The 25,664-nt window shown below is 30.8% G+C and overlaps 1 protein-coding gene across 14 annotated transcripts in view; it reads right to left on the minus strand.

Annotated features, from left to right (window-relative positions):
- LOC145252676 (carbonic anhydrase 2-like) overlaps positions 1-25,664 on the minus strand; it is a 242,182-nt gene that overhangs the window by 179,303 nt on the left and 37,215 nt on the right. For 2 of the 14 annotated variants that reach the window (XM_080112491.1, XM_080112472.1), the window contains exon 1: positions 961-1,106. The exons of 2 other annotated variants lie outside the window; for them this stretch is intronic. The gene's annotated coding sequence lies outside the window, so the exon portion shown is untranslated. 10 more of the 14 variants (XM_080112481.1, XM_080112484.1, XM_080112474.1 and 7 more) reach the window with 9 other exon arrangements.

Here is a 25,664-nt window from a genome sequence, read left to right on the forward strand (position 1 = left end):
ATTTGATGAGAATCTCGATTTTAATTCACTAATCGTAATTATTCTCAATTATCATTCGTGAAAATTGTGCAGAAAATCCAAAATTTGATAATTATTTTAAATTATCACCGTTTTTCGTCAATAATACAACATCAACACAAAAGAAAATGACAACTAAACATTAAGAAATTGATTCTTGAATGAATAACATCTCTGACGTCATCTGAAACCTTTAAATTAAGAATGTTTTGTAATCCGTTCAATTGTAGTATAAAGACCATTAGCATATCTTCACGAATTCACTTGTTTTTTCTTCCCTCCAATGAAATTATTTATTGACATTAACTAGCGTTTCTTGTCCTAAAATAAAATTATAATTTATTTTTAAAAGTCTGAAAAATCGAACTTTAATTCACTGTTTTAATCGCTGGCGGGCATATATTTTATGCAGCTAAAATATGTTTACTGTTTTAACATTATATTACAAAAAAAATTAATATTCTAACAAGATTTAATGAATTTTAATGAAAAAAAATATGAAGAAATTTAGAATAACAAATAAAAAAGACAATGACTCCAGCGGTGCAACTTTTGGGTAAAAAATGCAAATTTTTATACGTTAAACAATAAGAATTTTACTTCAAGATACAAATGCTATTTTAGACAAAGAATCGATTTTAGTTAATATTTGAGCGAATAGTAAGCGAAATGTGTGAGATGTTGTAACGATATCTATAGTACAATTGAGCTAGAAAATCCTTGATTTATATATATATATATATATATATATATATATATATATATATATAGATATATATAGATATGTATATATATATATATATATATATATATATATATATATATATATATATATATATATATATAAAATTGTAATCATCTGGGTTAGGTTGATTATGACAAAATAAATAGATATAAAATAACATAAAGTAGATCAAAAGTGTTTATAAATTGCCAACTCACCAAATCTCGGTGAACAAATAGAACGTCGTATCTATTTCATCAGGTTTGATGATAAGTGTTTCAAACGAATGGAAGAGAAAAGAAAGAAAGGAAGAAGAAGAAGAAGAAGAAGAAGAAGAAGAAGAAGAAGAAGAAGAAGAAGAAGAAATGCATCCTACCTAGAACAAGATGCCCTTGGCAGGCAGTATATAAGAGCATAGCATACAACAATCCAGCAGTATCTACTTTATGCAGCTTAGAAAAACACGTTCTAATAATAAAAACATATACTGATATTTTTTTTTACAATAAAAGCAAATGCAAGATTTATAAGTGCAGCCCACCACCACACACACAAATTTTAACATTTTTCCCATGAAGTCAATTCTTAAAAGAGAATGATGCACGCTCAAGTTTAACCTTATTGTCATTGTTCAAATGTTTAAGATGAGAGAATCTGTCATCGAACACGAACCACATCAATCGATCCGCTCAAGGTGATTGTGGCGAAGAGAAAGAAAATGGAAACGATAAAATTAATCTGAAATTAGAACTAAGAATAAGGAATAACAGATGCATTAAAAGATATTCTTCAACGAAACTCACCGATACGTCGAATTATTCTGACACTGACCGAGAATTTTGACTGCTACTGATTACAGCACAGTGCACATGGCATCAATGTGCAGACTGATCATTCTATCGATTTATGTGTGCGTGTGTAAGACATTTTTATAAGCCTCTTCTTATTCCCTCTCTCTGTCTTTCTGTCTGTCTATCTAATTGAACATTTCTTTATTGTTCTTTTCATATCTTCCGCTTTCTACTACCTTTTTCTTCATAACTCATTAGCTTCAGTTCTTCGGTTTCCTTAACAAAATCGTCTGACATTGAATCTATCTATATACCTATATCTATCTATCTATCTATCTATCTATCTATCTATCTATCTATCTATCTATCTATCTATCCATCGATCTATCTATCTATCTATCTATCTATCTATCTGTATTTATTTATCTATGTATATTCAGCTATCTATCTAAAAAACGCATGTATGTAGTCTTTTTGTGAATAGGTGTCAATTCGTTTTTAATACAACTTCCTTTTTCTTCGTAAATTTTGATCTTATTCATTCTAAGCGTCTATTTCCTTTCTTTTCAAAATATTGCCGCGTCTCATACAAGAAGGTTAAATGAAGGAGTTATGATAATCTTCAGAGTAGCAAAGATCTTTCGACCTGAGAAGTCAACATTCGACATTTTTAATTTGAAATGCACCCTGACAACTAAAATAACATCCAGTTCTCTCAACAACTCAGCATCCAATTTAAAAGGTCATTTTAAGTTTGCATTCATATTAGTACTCCCGTTCTTTCTCCAGGATACATTTTCTTTCCTGTTCTTGTTTTTTTTTTTTTTTTCAAATTTTTATAGCTTCCAAGTTATAAATAAAAATAAATCGTCTTTGCTTTTTATAGATGAGTGATGTGGGAATAATGACACCACGATACTAATATAAATAATTATACAAAGTTATGTAAGCTTTCAGTTAAGAAAAGTTAGACTTTTTTTATCCGTGTATAAAGCTTTTTTTTTTTGATGACATATATTGACAGACAGGCAGAAAGCTATAGACACCTGAAATTTATGATAGATACGTGTATATTATTGAGCGCACGTCTGAGTCTAACCTTGATTTGTGCACGTCCATAATTTGTTCATGTCTAGAGTTAAGCATTACTCTTTAGATTTTCAACCAAATAAAACTATAAGTCGCCTTTAGGTCAATACACCCATCTTTTGATCCAAACTATGACCCTCAGAATTCGAATATCATAGTTAATATTTTTCCAGCATTCACAGAATTTTCCTATAAAAAATTGATCGTTTCTTTTTTTTATTATATATATATACGAGTATTTGTTTACGCTTTAGATTTCTAGATTTAATAAAAAATGATTTTAATAAAAAATGATTTTAATAAAAAATGATTTTAATAAAAAGTGAATTTAATAAAAAATGAATTTAATAAAAAATGATTTAATAAAAAATGATTTTAATAAAAAATGAATTTAATAAAAAATGATTTTAATAAAAAATGATTTTAATAAAAAATGAATTTAATAAAAAATGATTTTAATAAAAAATGATTTTAATAAAAAATGATTTTAATAAAAAATGATTTTAATAAAAAATGATTTTAATAAAAAGTGAATTTAATAAAAAATGAATTTAATAAAAAATGATTTTAATAAAAAATGATTTTAATAAAAAATGAATTTAATAAAAAGTGAATTTAATAAAAAATGATTTAATAAAAAATGATTTAATAAAAAATGATTTTAATAAAAAATGAATTTAATAAAAAATGATTTTAATAAAAAATGATTTTAATAAAAAATGAATTTAATAAAAAATGATTTAATAAAAAATGATTTTAATAAAAAATCATTTTAATAAAAAATGATTTTAATAAAAAATGAAAGCTTTAAAAATCGTTATTTAATAATAGGTAAGTCACGTGGAGTTGGAAGTGCATAAAGCACGTTTATTTCGGATCACATATAAATGTATAAAATGCACGAGTAAATTATCACAAATTTCTGTTTTCGTTTTATTATATAAAAAGTTTTGTTAAATTTTTCCTTCTTTTTATTTCGCTTTTAATTTTTAATTAGTGGAGTTTTATAATCTCAAATCGTCCAATGTTTTCTTCTTTCATTTTTAACTCGCTGACTTGCAAAGAATCCGGCCCTTCCCCCGCCTTACAGTGTAACGTCGCTCGTAATGATGTCATCAACACCGTCGGTATTTTTTTTTTCTTTTTTGACACCTTATATGCACAATTCGCAATTGGTAGAATCAATTGTCTTCTACATTATCTAACCCTAACCACCACCACCATCTTCTCTTCTTTCAAAACCATCGACATTAAAAACAAACTTTTCTTTTGTTTCCTCATCTACATTTCTAAGTTTGGAACATTTTCAATTTTCACACGGACAATTAATTCTATGCAGATTTGAATATGCAGACTTGGATGTGTCTAAGTTCATCAGTAACGTCATAGAAAGAAAGAAATGTTAAATTAAGATTTGGTAATTGTTATTGAAAATGACGGTTGTTCACTTTTTATTCATTCTAATCCTAAGAAAAGCCAGGGAAATATATTTGCATACACAGAGAAATGTCTACATGAGCCCTAGGTAATAACTGCACGCATACCTTAAATGTTAATTCTTTATTTGCGTGCGTGTGCCGAAGACACACAACTAAATTACAGATTTCTATAGTGATTTATAAATTAGTATCGGTTTCAGATTTGCATTGGATGGAGAAAGTGTACTAAGCCAATAGAGACAGAAGGAGAGAGAGAGAGAGAGAGAGAGAGAGACAGACAGACAGACAGACAGACAGACAGACAGACAGACAGAAAGAGATATAATCGAATGTCCCGTGAATCAATAAAGATCCCTGTGTTCTTCCGCTTCAAGCTATGAAATCCAAATTTAGATTTTCGCTATTATTGTTTTTTGATTTTTGTAATAGTAACAAATAAAGTAAAACGTCGCATTTACTTTGCATGAATCTCACGATGACGTTGTAACCATCATCTCTTTGATCCAAACGAAATATACTTCCCTCCGTGTTCTAGGAAATTTAGTTGAAGAATCTATTTGGTTATAAGGGTTTATCTCTATTTTCGAGCGATAAGTATAATAGAATTAAGCTGTTCGATGCGAACGCAGACGATGTAATCCATTTAAATCAAAATTATATAGACTTATCCAAGTACTGTTGATTTCCCAACCCCTTCGCGAAGTTCGTGAACAAATCCAGAATAATTCCAACTTAATTATATAAATATACATTTTTGAATTGAAACTTATTGTCTATTTTTACCGTATTTTATTTTGATGAGCATCGTAACATGTGACATTGATTGGATGAGCAATGGAGTCATTAATGTCGGGACACATCAATTCTAGCCTTCTGAAAAAGCATTTAATAACAGATTGATAAGAGTTATAAACATGTTATCAGCCTGTTTCATTGAACAACAGGCACTTTATGCCGATTTGAGTTTCAGATAGTTTTTTTTATTCTAGCAAACTACACGCATAGTTGAACATCTATTCTATATATTCTATTTTATTCTAGCAAAGAACACGCATAGTTGAACATCTATTTATATATAAAGGAATTATATTATTGTCAAGGATTCAAAATTTTAAGGAATTTCTATAAGAACACACTCAAGGAACCAAGGAACTTTAATTTCATTTCATTAAATGAATAATTTTAACAGTAGGTAGTGCAATGTAAACTACAATATATTGTATAAGTTATGGCGGGGAATTATGTGATTGTCATCACGGTGGATATCCGCAGGTAATCAATAGATTTGATTGGCAAATGGGCGATTTCATCGATTTAATGACGATTAGTTTTGGAAGTGTGAAACATTGTTTGACCTCATTCAATCCCGGGCATCATCGGTCTCCCTGCTAGTATATATATATATATATATATATATATATATATATATATATATATAGTACCCGTCGTTGACTGGGTTCAAAAACAGCCTACAGAAAATGGACTCTGATTTATGAAAGTATGATAGGTTATGAAAAGGAAAGGTTGTAAAGAGATAGCTTCTAATTTGGGGGTATCAAAACCAAAGCAAAATATGATGAAAGTAAAAATAAAATAGATAAACCCCATGATTTATTATACCATACCTGTTCACACTGAAACACTTATCACAATATTCTGTGGATCTATATTAAAAAACCTTGTTAAACCTTGTGACATATTTCCATTCTATGGAGGTCAGGCGCGAACGAATACCCCATAATGTTATTATACCATATTTCTTCAAACTGAAACATAATTATCAAAGTATACTTACGCAGATAGATATGAAAAGTCTTTATTAAAGTTTGTGCCTATTTCCATTCTATGGAGCCCAGGCGCGAACGCAGACCCCACAATTTTATCATACCATCCCTATTTAAGTTAAAACATACTTATCAAAGTATTATTATGTATATCTGTATCAAAAACACTTGTAAACGTTTTTTTTTTAATTTAAAATTTTTTTATTTCCATACTTTATGAACCAGGCGCGTACGCATACCCCGCAATTTTAATGAATCATCATTATGCCAGATCAAACATACCCATTCCTGTGTCTCGATGCATCTTCTATCATTATATGTGATCAGTTTTCTATAATAGTCAACCATATAGGAGCCTATTCGTGACCAGACACACACACACAGACGTTCAGCTTTATATTATAGAAGATATATATGTGTGTGCGTGTGTGTGTGTGTGTGTATGTGTGTGTGTGTGTGTGTGTGTGTGTGTTTGCATTAACTAACAAAATCAGAACGGAATTGAATCAAAGCAGCACGAATGAGTAAAGTGCTTGATATTCATTTAGACAGCGTTTTTTTTATTTTTATTTTACTACACTATAGTTTTATGCGACTAGAGCAGTTATTTAACACAAAGCGAATCTTAATTATTCAAAGCAAAAAATCCATACTAACTTCGAAGGACATTTATTTATACACAATTATTTCTGCCCATTTCAGGAACATATAATCTCATGGTATTCAAAATATCATCGATGTTAACGAGGAGGCTTCATAAATGTACAAATATTTCACATTCAGTCTGAAAAAAATCAAATGCATCAAACATTCATTTACCTTACACACAGTTCCTCATATTTAGCAAATAATTAAGATTTACATGACGTAATGTATATATATATATATATATATATATATATATATATATATATATATATGTGTGTGTGTGTGTGTGTGTGTGTGTGTGTGTGTGTATGTGTGTGTGTGTGTGTGTGTGTGTGTGTGTGTGTTATAATTATCCACAAACATGTTCCGTCGTCTTACGACTCATCTGCGTGTTTCAACCCAGCGAAGTTCGACAACAATGACCAATGACCAATTTGATTAAATTTGCTTAAATGTAGATTATCTTATAATTTAGCACCTTGCAAATCAATAGATATTTGAAAATATATTTATTACTAGTTTATAGAACATATACAAGACACCCGTTCTTTAAATGGCGATCGATTGTTGCGTAAAATATTTTCTTTCCTTTGTTATTTACATCTCTTTCTCACAGTCAGTCATACACATTCTGTATATTTTTCATTTTCTTCTTTATTTAGGTAATTCATTTATTGATGGCATCATCTTACTGCTGTTATTATTACTACTACTGCTCATTCTGTTTCCCTAACCTCATAATTCCCTCCCTTTATTCATCTTCCCGTCCCATTCACCCATCCATTCGCCATTCAAAAATATCTAATCAAGTTGGGTTGTTCCGAGTTTAGTATTATATAATGTTTTTCAGATTACTGTTTCTCTTTAGCTATTCATAAGTTGTATTGCTATCAATACGTGCGAATGGCTAATGCCAATTAAAAAAAACTCTGGTGTAGCCTTATCAGATGATTATGCCAATCTTACTTATTACGTACAAACGAAAGTAACGCGATGCAGACGTTGCTCAGATTTAGACATTCAGATTTCTTTTGGATGCGGTTGTCGTCAGTCAATACTTGCATTTGTTACGCTTTCATTTGCAACGAACGCAAGATGTTACTGTTTTGCGTTGACAAAAGTGTGTTGATTCTGACGGTGATGTTGATTTGATCAATAGATTTTTTTGAGTTGAGATATGCTCATTTATATTTAAAATAGAAGCCGTAAGGACTTTCTTGTCAACCTGATATATATATATATATATATATATATATATATATATATATATATATATATATATATATATATATATATATATACTAGACTACCCGTAACCCGTTGGGTCATATATTATATTAGCTATGGAATTCATGTATGAGCGTGAAACTTGTGACGTAAAGAAAATAGTTTTTTTTACATATCGGAAACATTTCTATGAAAATGAAAAATCATGGACGAATCACTCAAACATGAAAAAAAAATCCTCCCTATTCGTGTAAAGTTACATATTTTTTTCGAATAATCGCTCAAAAATCGAAAATTAAATGATTTTTCTACGAGTCGAACGGCGACGAAAGTCATTTAGCAGCAAAAACGCACATGAACCTACTGCTGAGAAATATAAGAATGAAACACCCATATTGGAATCCTTCAACCAAGTTATAGAAACTTAAAATCTAAAAAAAAAGAATAATTAATAAAACCTGAAGCAAAAAAATAAAACCTAAATAAATAAAATAAAATAAAACTAATATTGAAACAGATTAGTAAATGTGTCAACAAATTCACCGTTCTCACACAACTATTTTGTACCTAGAAATGTAAACAAAAAATAAGAAAGAAGGAAGGAAGGAAGGAAGGAAGGAAAAGGGACGGTAGAGAGTAGTAGTAGTAGTAGTAGTAGTAGTAGTAGTCTTGGCTTTACTACAATTGTTCTTATGTTTGTCAACGGGTTAAAGTTGTTTAGTTGTAAGAAAATAGCGACAGTATAGTTGTAATAAAGAATAGTTGCAAAACACCCCCACTCTTCCCATGTTAATAATAATTTCGAAATAATAACGTTAATATTTCAGTGCGCAGGTCAAAATCTGAAAAAGAAGCGATTTATGTTTATTTGTTTACGTTCTTATGGGCTAATGTTTATGCGCGCATTGCGCAACCGGATGTTGTAAACCGGAAAGTGTGTTACATCACTCGTTACAAGGCTATTTGAGTTTTATAATTATATATATATATATATATATATATATATATATATATATATATATAATTATTCCATGCTAATTCTATGAAAAGATAAAACAGTTAATGAATTTATCAAGGTTTATACAAGAGTGCGCAATACAGAGTAGAGCAAGATATACTTTTTATTTGATTTCACATAACATTTAGGTATCGCTACACAATCATGGAATGTTTCAGTCAACTAGTTATAAATAACTAGATATATCACCAAGAGATCTTGCATTTCCAAAAGTTCCGTCCTGGCGCTTTAAGGACTGAACTTTTGGAAATGCAAGATCTCTTTCCCCACAGAAGAGACGTTGCAAAGCCCTCTATGCTCTATCGCTATTTTCATGGCAAGTACTCGACTGGACTCCAATCTATGTGTCACCCTTGTCAAACTTTCACAAAAACACTTGACTTCCTACAACCATTCCCCAAAATTTCTCCCAATCTTTATTTGTGCCTAAAATTGAACGCAGAGTCCATGAACAAAGTTTCTTTTCCAGAACTGCCCGCCTGTGAAACCCTATTCTGCTGGCTTGTTTCCTGATTGAATACAATATAGTTGCCTTCAAATCCAATGTAAACAAGTTCTTGTTAAGTCGTCCCCGTAAGCAATCAAATCCCACCGAATTTACACCATTAACGATTACTTCCCTACGACCGTACATTCATTAACCCTTATCCCTGAGTGGCCTTCAGGTCTTCATAAGTGGTAACTCCCAAGTAAAAAACTAAATTACGTACACCCCGAAAAAAGTAATAACTAAATTATCATCGTGTAAAATCCATTACTTTTTTCTATGAGTGCAATTAATAAAATGACTGGAGACCTGGGCGGGGGGGGGGGTCATCAGATTTAAAAACTCTTAAGACAGTTTTCAATTTTGATAACACTTGTTCAATATTTGATACCACTAGTATTCATATTAATTGCCTTCTTTTTGACAACAGCAATTTCATCCCATGTGGTCTCCATACAGCATTTACCAGGGAGCACAGCAAGGGATTACATCAACCACATCTGTAATATAATGTAATATAATGTAATATAATGTATATATTGTACATAATGTAATATAATGTAATGCTGTTGATGGTGAAGAATTATGTTGTTGCAAAGGAAGAGGATTTTGAAAACTGTCGCAACATTTCTTTTTTAAATAATCTCTTGCTTGGCTGATAGAATCCCATAACCATGCCACTTATTAATTTATGGGGAAAAATGGGAAAGTCTCTAGTGGAATTGAACTGCAATATTCATCTATTAGAGGCGATTTCGAAGCTTATTTGTAGAACGATTCATGCTTGTGGGGACAGTCGCGCCAAAGAATCTTTAAATCTTCTACGTGCGTAGCTTATAGTATGATTACAAATATGAACTCTTTAAGATACAGCTTATAGTATGATTACAAATATGAACTCTTTAAGATACAGCTTATAGTATGATTACAAATATGAACTCTTTAAGATACAGCTATAAAATGGAGCGTTAAAAGATTTATTTGGGATCGTCAGGATTTACAACAGCATTTAGTCCTCGTTTTAGAGGAAATAGAATAAACATAATCTTTCATTTAGCCTGTATATATTTTGTTAATACAGACAATTATTCCACACAGTAGGTCAGAGCTGGATAAAAATATAAAACATAAGACACTTATAGCAAAAGAAGAATACGAGAGATTACTTCAGAAAAATTAAAGTGTAATACAAAGACAAAAGATTATTAGTAAATAAAATATTAGAAGAAAAAACAAGTCGTCCTTCTGAAATAATCACCACATTTTCTCACGCTTCTATAAAAATGGGTGATATAGTAAGTGGTAAGATTATAGGTAGTAATATTACCCATTTATGAATTGTAGATGGTCAAAATAAAGCGTTTTATGATGTAGTTAGTAACTATGAACATATTTTTATAATGTACTTTATTAAACTCATACTGATGAGGAAGAAGGGAAGTGTACATTAAATATAAAGTAGGTGCACACTTTTTAAATAGAAACCATTTTTTCATTAGCAATAAAGATTTTTAGGACGTTTATAAATTTTGATAATTAATGGTAAAATGGACACGTCTTAAGTTTCCAAAGAAGTTAATTTATTGATTTAGTTAAAAAATCCTCTGTCTACTGCTCGTTGCAAATTATTTTCTTAAACATGTTATGAAAAATCAAAGTCTAATTTTTACGCTTTTACTGTTTCTTGGAATACATGATTAGTTCTTTAATAAAGTTAGAATTTACTAAATAATTTGTCAATTTATTAAAGAACACTATATTACTTGCTAATTCATTGTTAGAAAAAAATATGATTTCTAAATCAGTTAACTGAAACAATTGAGTTTCGAGTTAATTAAATTTCTTTGTGCACGGCTGATCATACAATCTGTTAATATTTTTTAAAGTTACTTTTAGTTTATAATTCCATACAAAAAGTTTGAATTGAAAATAGGTTTCCGATAAAGATTTAGCAGTTAAATTAACTGCTAAATCTTTATTAATCAGTAATTTTGGAGTTCATTTTCCAGCATAGTCAATAAAATTAGTGCCATACATATATATAGACGTCATTAAATATTGCTTTACTGCATACGTAAGATATACATTATATTTAAGATTTATACTCTTATTTTCTGCACGCTAGTATTCAAGAAATATAGAGAAATAGTATTAAAGTTTCTTTGAGCCACTCGTAACTAAAATTAATGTTTATAAATAAATGCTTTTATGTAATTCGAGTGCGGCCATTTTTCTAGTAACATTTTGTTATGTCGTTCACCCATTGAATCATTTGTATCCATCAACCATAAACGCCGAGGAAATCACAATATCGTTATCTATACTAGGTGTTTGCCGTGGTATCACCATGGAGTAAATACTTGATATCTGAATATAGTTTTCCTATTTATTATTGTTTTCAACTTCTTTATAGACATCAATCTTCACTACTGCACTGATTCTTTGAACAAACTCTTTGTATAGTGACAAGCGACGCACACTATAGTAGAGCAACGCAGAGTTGACCGTGCAAAGAATGAAAGTAAATAATTCCTTTGTACTTTTGCACATAGATTTATGTTACCATTTTATTCTTTTTTTTTTGCGATAACTTTCAATTTTAAAATTATAAATACAATGAAATAAAAAATGAAAAATAAAACAATGCAAAATAAAACGATGAAAAATAAAACGATGAAAAATAAAACAATGCAAAATAAAACGATGAAAAATAAAACGATGAAAAATAAAACAATGCAAAATAAAACGATGCAAAATAAAACAATGCAAAATAAAACAATGCAAAATAAAATGATGCAAAATAAAACAATGCAAAATAAAACAATGCAAAATAAAACGATGCAAAATAAAACGATGCAAAATAAAACAATGCAAAATAAAACAATGCAAAATAAAATGATGCAAAATAAAACAATGCAAAATAAAACGATGCAAAATAAAATGATGCAAAATAAAACAATGCAAAATAAAATGATGCAAAATAAAACAATGCAAAATAAAACGATGCAAAATAAAACAATGCAAAATAAAACAATGCAAAATAAAACGATGCAAAATAAAACAATGCAAAATAAAACGATGCAAAATAAAACGATGCAAAATAAAACAATGCAAAATAAAACGATGCAAAATAAAACAATGCAAAATAAAACGATGCAAAATAAAACGATGCCAAATAAAACGATGCAAAATAAAACAATGCAAAATAAAACAATGCAAAATAAAACAATGCAAAATAAAACGATGCAAAATAAAACGATGCAAAATAAAACAATGCAAAATAAAACGATGCAAAATAAAACAATGCAAAATAAAACGATGCAAAATAAAACGATGCAAAATAAAACGATGCAAAATAAAACAATGCTTATTTTGCAAAAACAATGCTTATTTTGCAAAACAATGCTTATTTTGCAAAACAATGCAAAATAAAACGATGAAAAATAAAACGATGCAAAATAAAACAATGCAAAATAAAACGATACAAAATAAAACAATGCAAAATAAAACGATGCAAAATAAAATGATGCAAAATAAAACAATGCAAAATAAAACGATGGGAAAGAAAATACTATGATATTATTTTCAATAAACAAACACATTCAACATTATTTTTATAATCGTGAATTCCTAATAAAATTTTATTAAGGAAAAATTGTGAATCTTGATATGGATTTTTGTTTTTAACTTCATCCCGGATACCACGAGTATACTTTAGCTATAGACTTAAAGTAGAAAAGGAAGATACTTCTATTATCCTCTACACACAACACAGCCAATTTTCCAAGTGTTTTTGTGATGAATAGATTTTCAAATAAACATGAATAAATCTATTTTGTCGGTCACATGAGGTAAATATTGGTCGGTTTAAAAAAAAAAAAGAAAACTATCATCTGCGACCGATTTTAATATTTAATTCTTATTTGTCCTTAATAAAGGAAGGGGGAGCTTTTATACTCATATTAACATTCTTCCACTAATATCGTAACACCAGGAACAAATTTAAAATCGATGCTTTTTTGGATAATTACAGGTAAATTCATTTGTAAACCGTTTTTATTGATCATTATACATACATTTGAACAATAGCTGAATTTCTTTTGTTTTATGTAAAACATTTATTTTAAAACATTTTACTAGCAATATTTATTTAATGAAAAGGAAAATTCATTACAAAAGATTTAAAATTGTTCGCATATATTTAGTTCTTTCCCTTTCCTTATCTTGGTCTTTGTATATATGGTCTATGTAGGGCGCTTTTAAGATTTACATTGTAAATAATTTTCGTGGGTGAAATATACTTAGAAATCGAAGAAACTCTTAGATTTAAAAATGATTAGATTTTAACCAGAGAGAGAGAGAGAGAGAGAGAGAGAGAGAGAGAGAGAGAGAGAGAGAGAGAGAGAGAGAATAGGAAAATGAGAATAAGGAGTAAAATAGTTATGCTGAGGTAGAACTTTGTAACCATATATTTTGTTTTATAGTCGATTGATAGAAGTTGATAAAACATTTAAAAGCACATGAAAAAATAGCAAAACTTTATCAGAAAAGTTTTCACCTATCTTGTGTAGAGTTAACACACTGTCCGTTTCCGTGGCCAAACTGCCAAGGCATAAGTCTCCTAACAATTAAACGAGTTAAATCTTTAAAACATAATTGCATATTTTTGTTAAATTTGATTTGTTATTGGCTTTAAATTTAGTGAAACGTTATTTCTCTCATTGTGTGTCTGCCTATTTCTCGCCACTGTGTTACTCACGCATTCTTTTTTTATCGAATATTTATTAAAATAATCACATAAGATATTGAGGTGAACTTTAAAAAACTAATTAAAAATAATTTAATTGCGAAATTAAATCCAGCAGCATGCATTTTCAAATCAAACATGTGAACCTTTTGTAAATTATTAAAACTCGAAAATAAATTTCAACTTTTCGCGTAATCAGATTTCATTATAACAATAATGACCTAACAAAATTAGTCACAGCTTTATAGCAAAAGGCTTAATTAATAATTTAATAACCGACCGATACTGAAAGAATTAAAATTAATTTTCAAAATTCTTTTCTTTTAAATAATGTGGTAAAATACTAAAATTAAAGTAAAAAAAAAAAAATAAATCCCGAACAACACATAGTTTTCGTTCTGGAAAATTTATTAAGATAGGCGGAAATCGATTGGGGAAGAAGAGATAGTATAAAATTCAAGAACAGAAACGTTTTATTCTTTTTGATGAAGTAAAAAGCTTGGCGATAATTAAGAAAGAAAAGAAGACGACACTCAGTTGAGATGATTAAGAGGAAGAAGAATGATAATGAAAAGAGGGGGGGGGTGTACACAAGATATACCTTACAATATTTTTCTCATTTCTGACGACATTTATTAACTATATATTTCTATATACATGCGACCTTATTTACAGATCAGCGAAATGTTCAGACGGACAAAACGTGAAATATCTTTCCATTCTCTTCGCTGACGGATGCGAGAAATAAACAAATGCTCTGAGATCATTTAAGCCCACACATGGACACTGACATGTAGAAATCACTTGAATGCCCACTAGACAGTGCCTTAAAGGTCTCTCTATACAGGTGTTTATCAGATCAAATTGACATATCGATAATTTTTCTTAGAAGTAAACCTTGACTAAATATTCAAAATCACATAATATTCGTGACTTAAATTAAATTCCCACAGTATGAATAGTCCACAGTGGCTTATATGACGATACATCTTCCTGATGTGATGTTGCCTTAAGTAACTACACAAAGATAATTCACCAGACTAAATGAATTTTTTTCCTGGAAAAAGACAAAAAGACTAAAAAGAAAAATATACTATGACATGATCAATTGGGGAGAAGGAAATTAAGTTCTCAACATCTTTACTAAATCAGTGATTGGGAGATAAAGAAGTTTAATGAAACAATATATTATCTACGCTTTTGATATAGAGTTCAAGTATTAGCCCCAAGTAGGTAACCTTTTGACTGCTGAGAACTTTGAAGTAAAATGAAACAAAAGAAATAAAACATTGGTCCGTCGTATGTTTGGCAGAAGAGGAACTGATTTCAACAAAAACATGAAAAGGAACAATGCAGATTGAGCGAACTATATGATCGTGTGAATAATGCAATTGAACCGATCAGCGATACAACATCTGGGCGTAATTGACTGCAATAGCTCCTATGTAGTTTGATCTTTTCTGTGCGATTCCGATCTATAGTGGTAACTGCTACTCTTTGCGCTGAACAATTCACTCCTAATGACCGCTATCCTATAAGGTCATATTGTCACGAACATGTTTCTACTGTGGTATAAATCTGCCCTTGTCAACCGTTCACAAGTTTATGGTAAGCCGATAATAATAAATAAAAACTCTCAGAGGACGAAATCACCAACAGTGAAACTGTCAGGAATATAAACGCTTATTTATGTTAAGCCACGAAAAAAGCGAATTGTCAATGGCGAAAACTAAGAAGGAGGAATGAGTAAATGCCACACATATAAAATACACGTCCTTGTGGGAGAGGGAAAGATCGGGAGAGGGACAGTCCGGGTATAACGGTGTAACACCTGCACAACGGACAAAAAACAAATTGCTATAAAAAAAAAGGTTAGAAGATATTATTTAATTTATTTTTTCCTTAAGAAAAATAAATAATATTTATTATATTTAAGACATTAATAAAATGTTATCCCGAGTATCAATAGAACCGGCTTCCTACGGGGGTGGAAGTGTCATGAGAATATTAAATTCATAAGCGGTACCCAGTCGCATGTATCTCCCAGTCAGGTTTTTGCAGAAAGGTGTCGAGGTCCTCCTAAATACAGCATTTTTATTCCCATCTGGTACTAACCAGGTTCAACGTTGCTTAACTTCTGTGATGTAATGAGAACCAGTGTGGCAACGTGATTATGTCGCATATATATGGGAATTGGAATATAATATTTACATAATCAAAAAAGGATTAAGGGATCTCAATTATGAACATAAGTTGAAATCCCTAGGTTTAGCTACTTTAGAATTATGGGTACCTTAATTGAAACTTTCAAAACAAATAAAAGGGATTTTTCAATATAAAACACATTAATAATTTCTAATTGTTAATTAACTGGCAATAAAGACCCAATATTGAAAGATAATTTGGTATCCAACTGAATAATTAGGTGTTAAGGAGAGGTGCGTGCGATCATTGTGTCCAGGCAAACAAAAAGAACACAATAGAAATCCCAGGTGATCAAAGGAGCAATGGGTCAATCCCAGGAAAGGTGACCTTGGCTGCATCCAGGCAAGCAGGAAGGAAACAATGTAAATCCCGGGCGACCGAAGGAACAATGAGTCAGTTCCAGGAAAGGTGACCTAAGCTATATCCAGGTAAATAAAAAGAGAAACAATGGGAAATCCCGGGATTTAGAACTACCTAGATCCATGACGTCAATCGGTCTTTGGTCAGACCAAAACCAGTAAAAGTGCAATAAACAAGCTGGCGAGAAAAATGTTAATAGGTCGAAGTGATACCAATAAAAAGAGAAGAGAGAAAGAAAGCGAGACAGACAGACAGAAGCGAAACACAAATTGACACAGAATTCTGCGACCCACCCTCTGCCACTAAACTCCACCGGCGTCATTTGTTGAAATGTATATAGTAAATAAACAAAGTCTTATAAACAAAAGTGTCTCGTGTTCATTTTAAAATGAAGTGATTGTACATTTTGTATAGCCTAGAATGATCACACGCCAGACATATATGTAACACAGGTTTAAAATATTTCTATTATTATTATTATTATTATTATTATTATTATTATTATTATTATTATTATTATTATTATTATTACTAGTAGTAGTAGTAGTAGTATTGATAATAATAATGATGATAATAATAATAATAATAATAATAATAAGCAGCAGCAGAATGAATGTAGAAATAACAGCAAAAATGAGTTGCAATAAGCATTTTTTGTGGCTAATAAGTTAGTGTACCCCATGATGTTGGGTTAAAAAGAGCTGAGAGGGTAAAAAAGATAACAAAATAACAAACAAAATAACAAAATATTATGTACGACATAACAACCGAAATACCAAGGTTTTATGTACGACATAAAAAGAAACTGGAATCTTAGGAAGATCTCCATCATTCCAATAATTATAAGAGCATCAGAACAGTAATTTCAAACACGTACATGAATATACAGAAGCCCATTATTCAACATGTACGTCGTTTCGAAACATATTTATAAACACAACGTAACTTTTCGATCCGTAATTTGGTCACCTCATGCTATAATCCTTCAACATGTCACTAGGCGTATCGAGGAACATAAAATAAATATCGAGCTTTGACGGATAAATATGTTTCCGGCTTCATCTTTATAAAATTCTGAGGCAGCCCTGGTACAGCGACTATGCGCAGTTGTCGGAGGCGAAAATGGCGTAGAGAGAGAGAGAGAGAGAGAGAGAGAGAGAGAGAGAGAGAGAGAGAGAGAGAGAGAGAGAGAATCCTTATCATTGGACTCTATAAAAAAAGTTTGTAGTTTCATTAGGTCGATATGAAAAAAAAACATAAAGAATAATTTAAATTAAAAAATGCAACCGTCTCTTCAATCCTTTTCAATAACTGATTTTTTTAATCAATGATTCCATCGTGCTTACATTCTTCAAACTATTGTCTCCATCAAAGTTGATATTTCTGCTTCGAATGTGCTTCAAATAAAAATAAGCGCGTAACAAAATTACCGTACAAAATGGTCAACAAAGACCATAAGAGAGATGCTATTTATTTTTAAAAGATTTAAATTGTCCTAATAATTAAATTTTATTAAAACTTTCAAATATTTAGTTGACAACTGTTTTATATTAATAAATAACAGGCGAGGTAACCATAGAATTTCTACTAAATCCTGCTATGACAAGACTATTTCCATAAAAAAGTCTCTATAAACAACAAAACATAGAAAATAACAGCTATGACCGAATGGAGAATCCTGCTTTTCGCATTATTAAGCAATCCTCTTTTTTGCTTTCAGTTCTGCATGATGAAAGGAAATGGAAAATGTCCAAAACATTAGGAAATTGCCAGAGAATAAAATTATGGACAATAAATATTTGGCTCAGAATAACAGCCATTAACCGATAAATTTAACAAATAATTCTATAAAATCGATAAGGAATAATTAGGACTAAAAAAAAAACTCCGAGTTGAAAGTTCAAGGATTTACTGTTATTAAATCTATTTTCCCGGAGAGGAGAATAAATGATAAAACTATCATTTATTCTCCTCTTATTACTCATCATCATTGTACTGTTAGAACGATCCGCATTTTATTTAGCGGGAAATTGCTTAGTTGTCTAGCGCTCATTTTGAGTGCGGAGCAACCAGGAAATGAACGCTATCAATGCTAAAAGGCATCCAACGAAAGTTCATTTGCACGCATATGGCCCGTTTCCGTAAAAATAAAGTAAAAATAAAGTCACTTTCGGTCGAGATAACTATAGCCAATATCGTCAACCAACTGGTTATCGACTTATGCTAAAGTGGTCATATTAAGGTCGTTAATAAACATACACTCCCAGATGCGGTGTTTTATCTTTTTTTTTTTTTTTTATTACATTTTCACCCCAAACAAGGCAAATTGCCACTTTGGTGTAGGGGGCTACTATCAGGGACAACAACTACTGGGGTACTATGTAGGGATTTGGGCAGCAAGATGTCGGTTCACATTGCACTTGAACTTCTGCACGTCAGTACAGTTGGGGAAGCAGGGACCTGGAATGGAATTCCAGAGTCTAGCGATTCTGGGGAAGAAACTATTGGAGTAAAAAGATCTTTTACATCTAGGGATCTCTACAGTGTGGGTGGGATTTAGCAGCCTGTCGGGTTTGTCGAGGGTGCTCACGTCGTGGGGGCACAAGTGATTGCAGTTCGTCAGAGCATTCACCACTAAAATACTTGTAGAACAGGCAGAGGGATGCAACATTTCGTCGATGAGACAGAGGCTGAAGCTAAGATACCAGTTCAGGGCCTATCAGGTTTGCGACTCTCTTTTGAACCTTGTCAAAGAGTGAGAGTCTAGTAGCAGATGCACCAGCCCAGATGTGGCAGCAATACTCCATACATGGGCGAATGGTGGCCTTATAGAGATACACGATACTTTCGGGTGTTAGTAGTTTTCTAGCACGGTAGAGAGAGCCCACCTTTCTTGCAGCGGCCCTGGCAATGCCTTCAGTGTAATTGTACCAACTCATGTTTCCTGTGAACGTTAGGCCAAGGAGTTTGAAAGATGTACTCTCAGATAAAGAGTCGTTGGCCATTGTATAGGTGGTAGAGAGGGATTCTTGTAATTATTGAATGAAACTAGTTTAGTCTTGGCAGCATTGAACGCGACCAAGCACTTTTGTCCCCATTCCACCACAGATTGGAGGTCTTCCTCTAGTGTTTCTGCCATTTCTTTATAAATGTGTTCATTCGTCTTCCTGTCGTGCCTGCCATAGAGTGTAGTGTCATCAGCATATATACCCATCTCAGAGGCAATTTTGTCGGGGAGGTCATTTATGAATATCAGGAACAATAGAGGTCCAAGGATAGAACCCTGGGGCACCCCCGCATTTATATCATATTGTTTAGATGTACGACCGTCGAGGACAACCTGGATTTTTCTCTTATCTAAGAAGGATTTAATTATGTTAAGTATTCTACCAGTGATACCGTATGATCTGATTTTCCTAAGGAGACCCTCATGCCATACCCTGTCAAAAGCCTTAGATATATCTAGAGCTACCGCTCTGCCCTCCCCCGCTTTGTCCAATGAATGGTATATACTTTCAGAGATCACAGTTAGGATGTCTGCTGTGGAACGGGCTTGTCTAAATCCATATTGTTTGTCAGTCAGTAGTTTAGCATCTATCTACAGCCTGCCAAAATTTAGAACATCGAATCACTAGCAGTGTCAGAAAACGCCATTAAAAATGCGTGATAAAAAATTGAATAATTCGACCTCCTATCTTTCTAAGCTTATAACTACTTGAAAAATTGAAGTCAAACCCTAATTTTTTTCAATTAAAGGAACAAAGACGAAATTAAAAAAAAAATAACAGGTTTAATAGCAAATTATGCAATATTTCTTTTTTAAACGGTTTTTTATAAAAAAAGATTTAAAGAAAATCAACGCATTTTAACTTACTTCGATAAAATATATGTATATATAAATTCCAAAAAATCACTTACCTATAAAAAATACTATTCAATGGGTACTTCCATTCTTCATTGTTAAGAATTTATCCATATTTATATTTTATATTCCATGTCCTTTGTAAATAAAATACTTTTTTAAGTGAGTATTAAAAATATCGTGACTTCAGCTCGTCAAAAATGGGAAAAGGGGAGATAACCGTCTCCCTTTTTTAGAGTTATGAACTATGGTGGCCTGTAAGCGACAGAATTAATGTCTCTTTCTATTGCTGGCTGTAAACAAAAGAGAGTAAATATGGGCCACCGTATGTGAAAAATAATCTCATTTCACTTATCAGTTTTTCCGATATAAAAAAACAGTCGAGCGATTTTTTTTTATTCTCTTAAAGAAGTACATGAGTTTTTTTATTTAACTATTTTATTTCTTCTTTATGGAGTGATCTTTTTTTAATATCTAAAAAAAACATTGAATGAAATAGAAATAATTGTCGTAATTGAACGAAACTTTCTGTGAAATATAACAAGATTATAAGGTTTCACTTAAAAAAATTCAACGTGTTTTTTAAAAAATGTTTTAAACTTTGGACTTTACAGGTAAATTTGCAAATAATTGTTTTTTTTTTGTTTTAAATTAGCTTATTTTATTTATTGATCTTTTATCTTCAATTTGTGATATATAAATTTGAGGTGAGAAAATTAATTATTTTCATTTTAATAGACATTTCAAAATGAGGGTAGGGATTAAAAAACCCTTGTCTAGAATACTATATTCGGTTTATTGGAAGGACCATAAAATTTCACATTGAACCTGAAAATATCGTAAAAATTGAACCAATAAAAAGAATTTTGATAGATTTTTTAAATGAAAAATTGAAAAAAATTTGACTCGTAAAATTCAATTGATTTCATTACGTAAACAAAATGACTGCATGAACGCGCGCAGGCACTTTGTAAACACTGTTTTTTTTTTTTTAATAAAAAAATAATATTTCTAATATTCTCTAAACGACTTTACTAGTTTATATTGGAAGTATATTCTATAAAAAAAAATAAACAACCCACTTTAAAAAGAGAAATTATCAGTTTTTTTTATATTTTATTCGCAGTTTTGTGTTAGGGGTGTCAAAAATTCCCCCCAAATTCTGACACATCTAGCGAATCACATAATCCTCTTTCTTTCACACACAAACACACACACATACACATGCTTGTTAACTATTGCATACCCAATAGCTTTGTCTCGTATGTGCACACACACGAGAACTTTATCATTCATACAGAAATCTTTACTGCTTATTCAGAGTTACTTTGCTTGAATCATATTCAAGTTATTTCCCTTGAATTATATTGTACAAGTAAATTTAATCTTAAATTCGAAGTATTGAAAAACTTCCACTAGGCAGGCACAAGATTGAAATTGAGGTTTTCCCAGCTGTGTGTTCGAGACGGATGTATAATTGCCCTGGCAGCCCGTGTTATTTATATTGTTCTTAGAGACTTTCGATGTAGGCTATTTTTGCAATTAACGTTTATGATTGTCAGTCTCTATTTATGCATTATATTATATTATCCCCCCTCTTACGTTTGTTGTAAACCTTCATTGTTTGTAATACCATCTATGTATGAAAATGTAACCTTCTCATTATCGTTACCTTTTCTTAATCATTGGATTTTCTTTTTATATTCAGATCTCGTGTAATAACCAATGAAACTACATGCATTTCAGCATCCTTAGTAGACCATTAATGCTATTCTTATTATTATACTAGAAAAATACCCGTTCCAAGACGGGAAATATAATTCCTTTAACAAAACAGTTATAGCCTTTTACAAAGAATACATTCAAGATATAATGATAATAAACCGTATGTCTAGAATACTTATTCCAATTTTGATTCAAATCTATCACATTATGCTGATCCTTAAAGAATGTTTAAAATTCAAGCATTATGCTTAAAGAGAAATTAGAATTCAGGGAATATTCATAATGCAAATTCGAAATATCTGAATTCTTAAATGGGATATTGTGCCTATATTATACAATCTAAACTAAAAATAATTCAAAAGAAACTGAAATTTGGAATACCTTTCTTAATGGATGATTTACATACATATTTAAAATTTCACAAAAATCGGAGATATCTAAATTTTCGCGAAAGAATCCCATATCTGTTTATCATAAAACTAAATTAAACTAAATATAGCCCGCATTAACCACTCTTCCGTCTAACCACTGTTTTCAAAACTTTAAATGGTCCGTTAATTAGCTTAGGAGTGACTCTTGTACATGCAAATATATAAACATATTAGGCGGATGCCCAGCGTTGCCCGGTCATACAATACGCTTAAACATGATATTTTGATTTATGCAGATTGCGTATATATTGTTATAGAATCAATCCTCTATTGAATATTATAGATTACGAAGAATTATTTGCCCGGTGGCAAGAATTATTTGCCCGGTGGCAAGAATTATTTTCCGGTGGCAAATAAATAAATAAGAAATAAAAATAAATAACTAAATGAATAAATGAATAAATAAATAAATAGAATAATAAAAAAAATAATAATGATAATGTCGTTCATAAAATTTCGTCTGTATTTGTTTACAATATCACGTCAGTTGATATTTGGGCTTGATGATTGCTAAAATTGTTATCTCCCTTAACCGGTGTAACGTAAAATGTTCTCCTGTAAAAATATTTTTATCTATAAGAACGAAATACTATTTTTAGGATCGGATTTTTCGATTTTCGATACTTATCGGATGAATTTCTGTACAAAACATATTTAATTTACCAGACATATAAATTACCTTTGTGTGAAATTTGCAAAAGATAGGCTAAAGTGACTTTTATATAAGAGTAGATAGATGGATGGATAGAGATACACAAATCTAACATTATATAAATAGTAAAGTATTTTTCCTTCATTAATTTCTAATTCTCGTCCTCTTTTCTCTACTTTTTCTCCCTTGACAATTTTAAATTCTATCCCTTTTATTGCATTCGGGTTTATCCCCGTTTTTGTTTCATTCTTCTTAAAAGTGAGATTGATCTAAATTGTGACTTAAATTCAACCCCCAACAACAAATCCGTAATAATTCTTAAACGATAATGTTATTTAATGTTATGAAAGAAGAGAAGCGAAATTCATGACTTCATTTTTACGAACGATTTTAATCAGAAGATGATGTGACAGCAAAAAATTCAGTGAACAAAAAAGGTGGCACGTGTAAGGTTATTGATTGCTATTAAACCAATTGAAACTGGTAATTCGTGAAAAATAACAGAAAAGAAAAAATGAACAAATAAAGACCTCAAACAAAGCTTCTATCTTTTCACTATAAAAGCATTGAATCCCACCTGGCTCCAGTTGATATGAATGGCTCTAGTCTCAAATAAGCACCCTACTTCGACAAGCTTCTTGGACCAACTTTCACTCTTAACCTGAAATAGAAGACTTACATCAAATCTGTTGCCAAGGTCGCTGAAAAATATTTGCATCATTCTACTGCTCTAGAAGATATCTTAATTCCGACGCAATGCTCTACCTGTATAAGAGCCAAATAGTCTTAAAATGGAGTACTGTTGCCACATCTGGGGAAGAGCTGCTCGAAGTAACCTATCCTGCTTTGACAGGGTTCAAAATCGGCTTCGAAATCTGATTGGTGATGTTTTTTCTCCTTCCTGCAATCTCTTTCTCACAGAAGAGATTTTTGCGAGCCTGGCTCTGCTCTATCGTTATTTTCCTGGCAGGTGCTCGTAAGAGCTTCAATCTATGGTCTCCCCAAGCCAAAAGTACTCATCTAGCTACAACCACTATTAACAATTTCCCACACTATCTATCTGGGCCTAAATCTAAACGCAAGTTTCATGAACAATGCTTTTTTTGTAGAGAACTGTCCGGCTATGGAACTCTGTTCCGCTAACCTGCTTTCTGGCTGACTTCAACACGGTCATCTTCAAGTCCAATTTAAACAAATTCTTGTGAAGCCGTCTCTTTAAATAATCAATTTCTAACAATTCCCATCGCCGTACACACATTAACCCTTATTCTCGACTGGCCTTGATAAGTAATGACTTCCTTATATATATATATATATATATATATATATATATATATATATATATATATATATATATATATATATATATATATACATCATCGAAAAATTTGTTAAATAAAACTATTTTGAAGTAAGTAATAGAGCAATTATTGTTTTTGAATTCCGGAATTTTTTTTTCATTGATTTTTTTCTTGCATTTTACAAACTGTTGGATTTTGTATTTAGGTTAATCTTTCAACTTTCTAAAAATGGTTAAAATAAACAATATCTCTTTACCTCTGGATTAATTCAGTTTTGTTAAAAAACACAATGTCTAGGTTTTCGTACATTTTTCTGTAGTATTTATATAAAAAGGTTCAGATACTTTCGTCTCTAGAAGCAAGCGTGGTTGAATGGTGGAAGTTCGTACTTATAAACTGCTTATCTAGTTCAAAGAAAAATAATTTCAAGACAAAAACGGTTGCCTTGCTAATTGGATGATGCCTTTGCACTAAATTTTGGTTTCCATTCTTTTAAAGGAGATTGTAAATCACGGGTGCAATCATCTTGCATCGTTCGTTAAAGATCTGGAATAAAACCTGAATATCTGAAGGATTGGCTAAAGCCATTGTTTTTGGATAAATTCAATGTGCAACAGACTTTAGTTCTTAAGAAGAAACATCAGACAACTTAAAAAGAAATTGATACAAAATATCTAATTGTGACGAGATGGTGTCGGCTATAAGATTTATACCTTGAAATTATGAGTTTTATGCGTTCCTCTCTAAAACAAAAATGAGTGGTTCTAAGTATGTAAAACTTATAACAGGAAAGATATCTATATTCATCAGACCTGCAGTTTCATGTTGTTCCAGAACGAGCTTACAGTTAAATCCATTTTTTAACCACATAGCCGATTTATGAGAACTGACCAATATAAAGGTTGTAAAAATGCAACGTTCAAGTTGTAAAACCATCAACAAAATTCTTCTGGAAATAAGTATTTATTTAAGAATGCTAATAACTTAATTCCCAGCATGCATCACTGTATTAAAGCAATGATTAATGGTGGGGAAATGAATAGAAAACGCTGACATTTTGAATTAACTTGGATTTGAAATATATATATATATATATATATATATATATATATATATATATATATATATATATATATATATATATATATATATATAT

Source organism: Euprymna scolopes, chromosome 29 (genome assembly GCF_053919585.1).
Source record: "Euprymna scolopes isolate OS-2025 chromosome 29, ASM5391958v1, whole genome shotgun sequence".
Taxonomy (NCBI): domain Eukaryota; kingdom Metazoa; phylum Mollusca; class Cephalopoda; order Sepiida; family Sepiolidae; genus Euprymna; species Euprymna scolopes.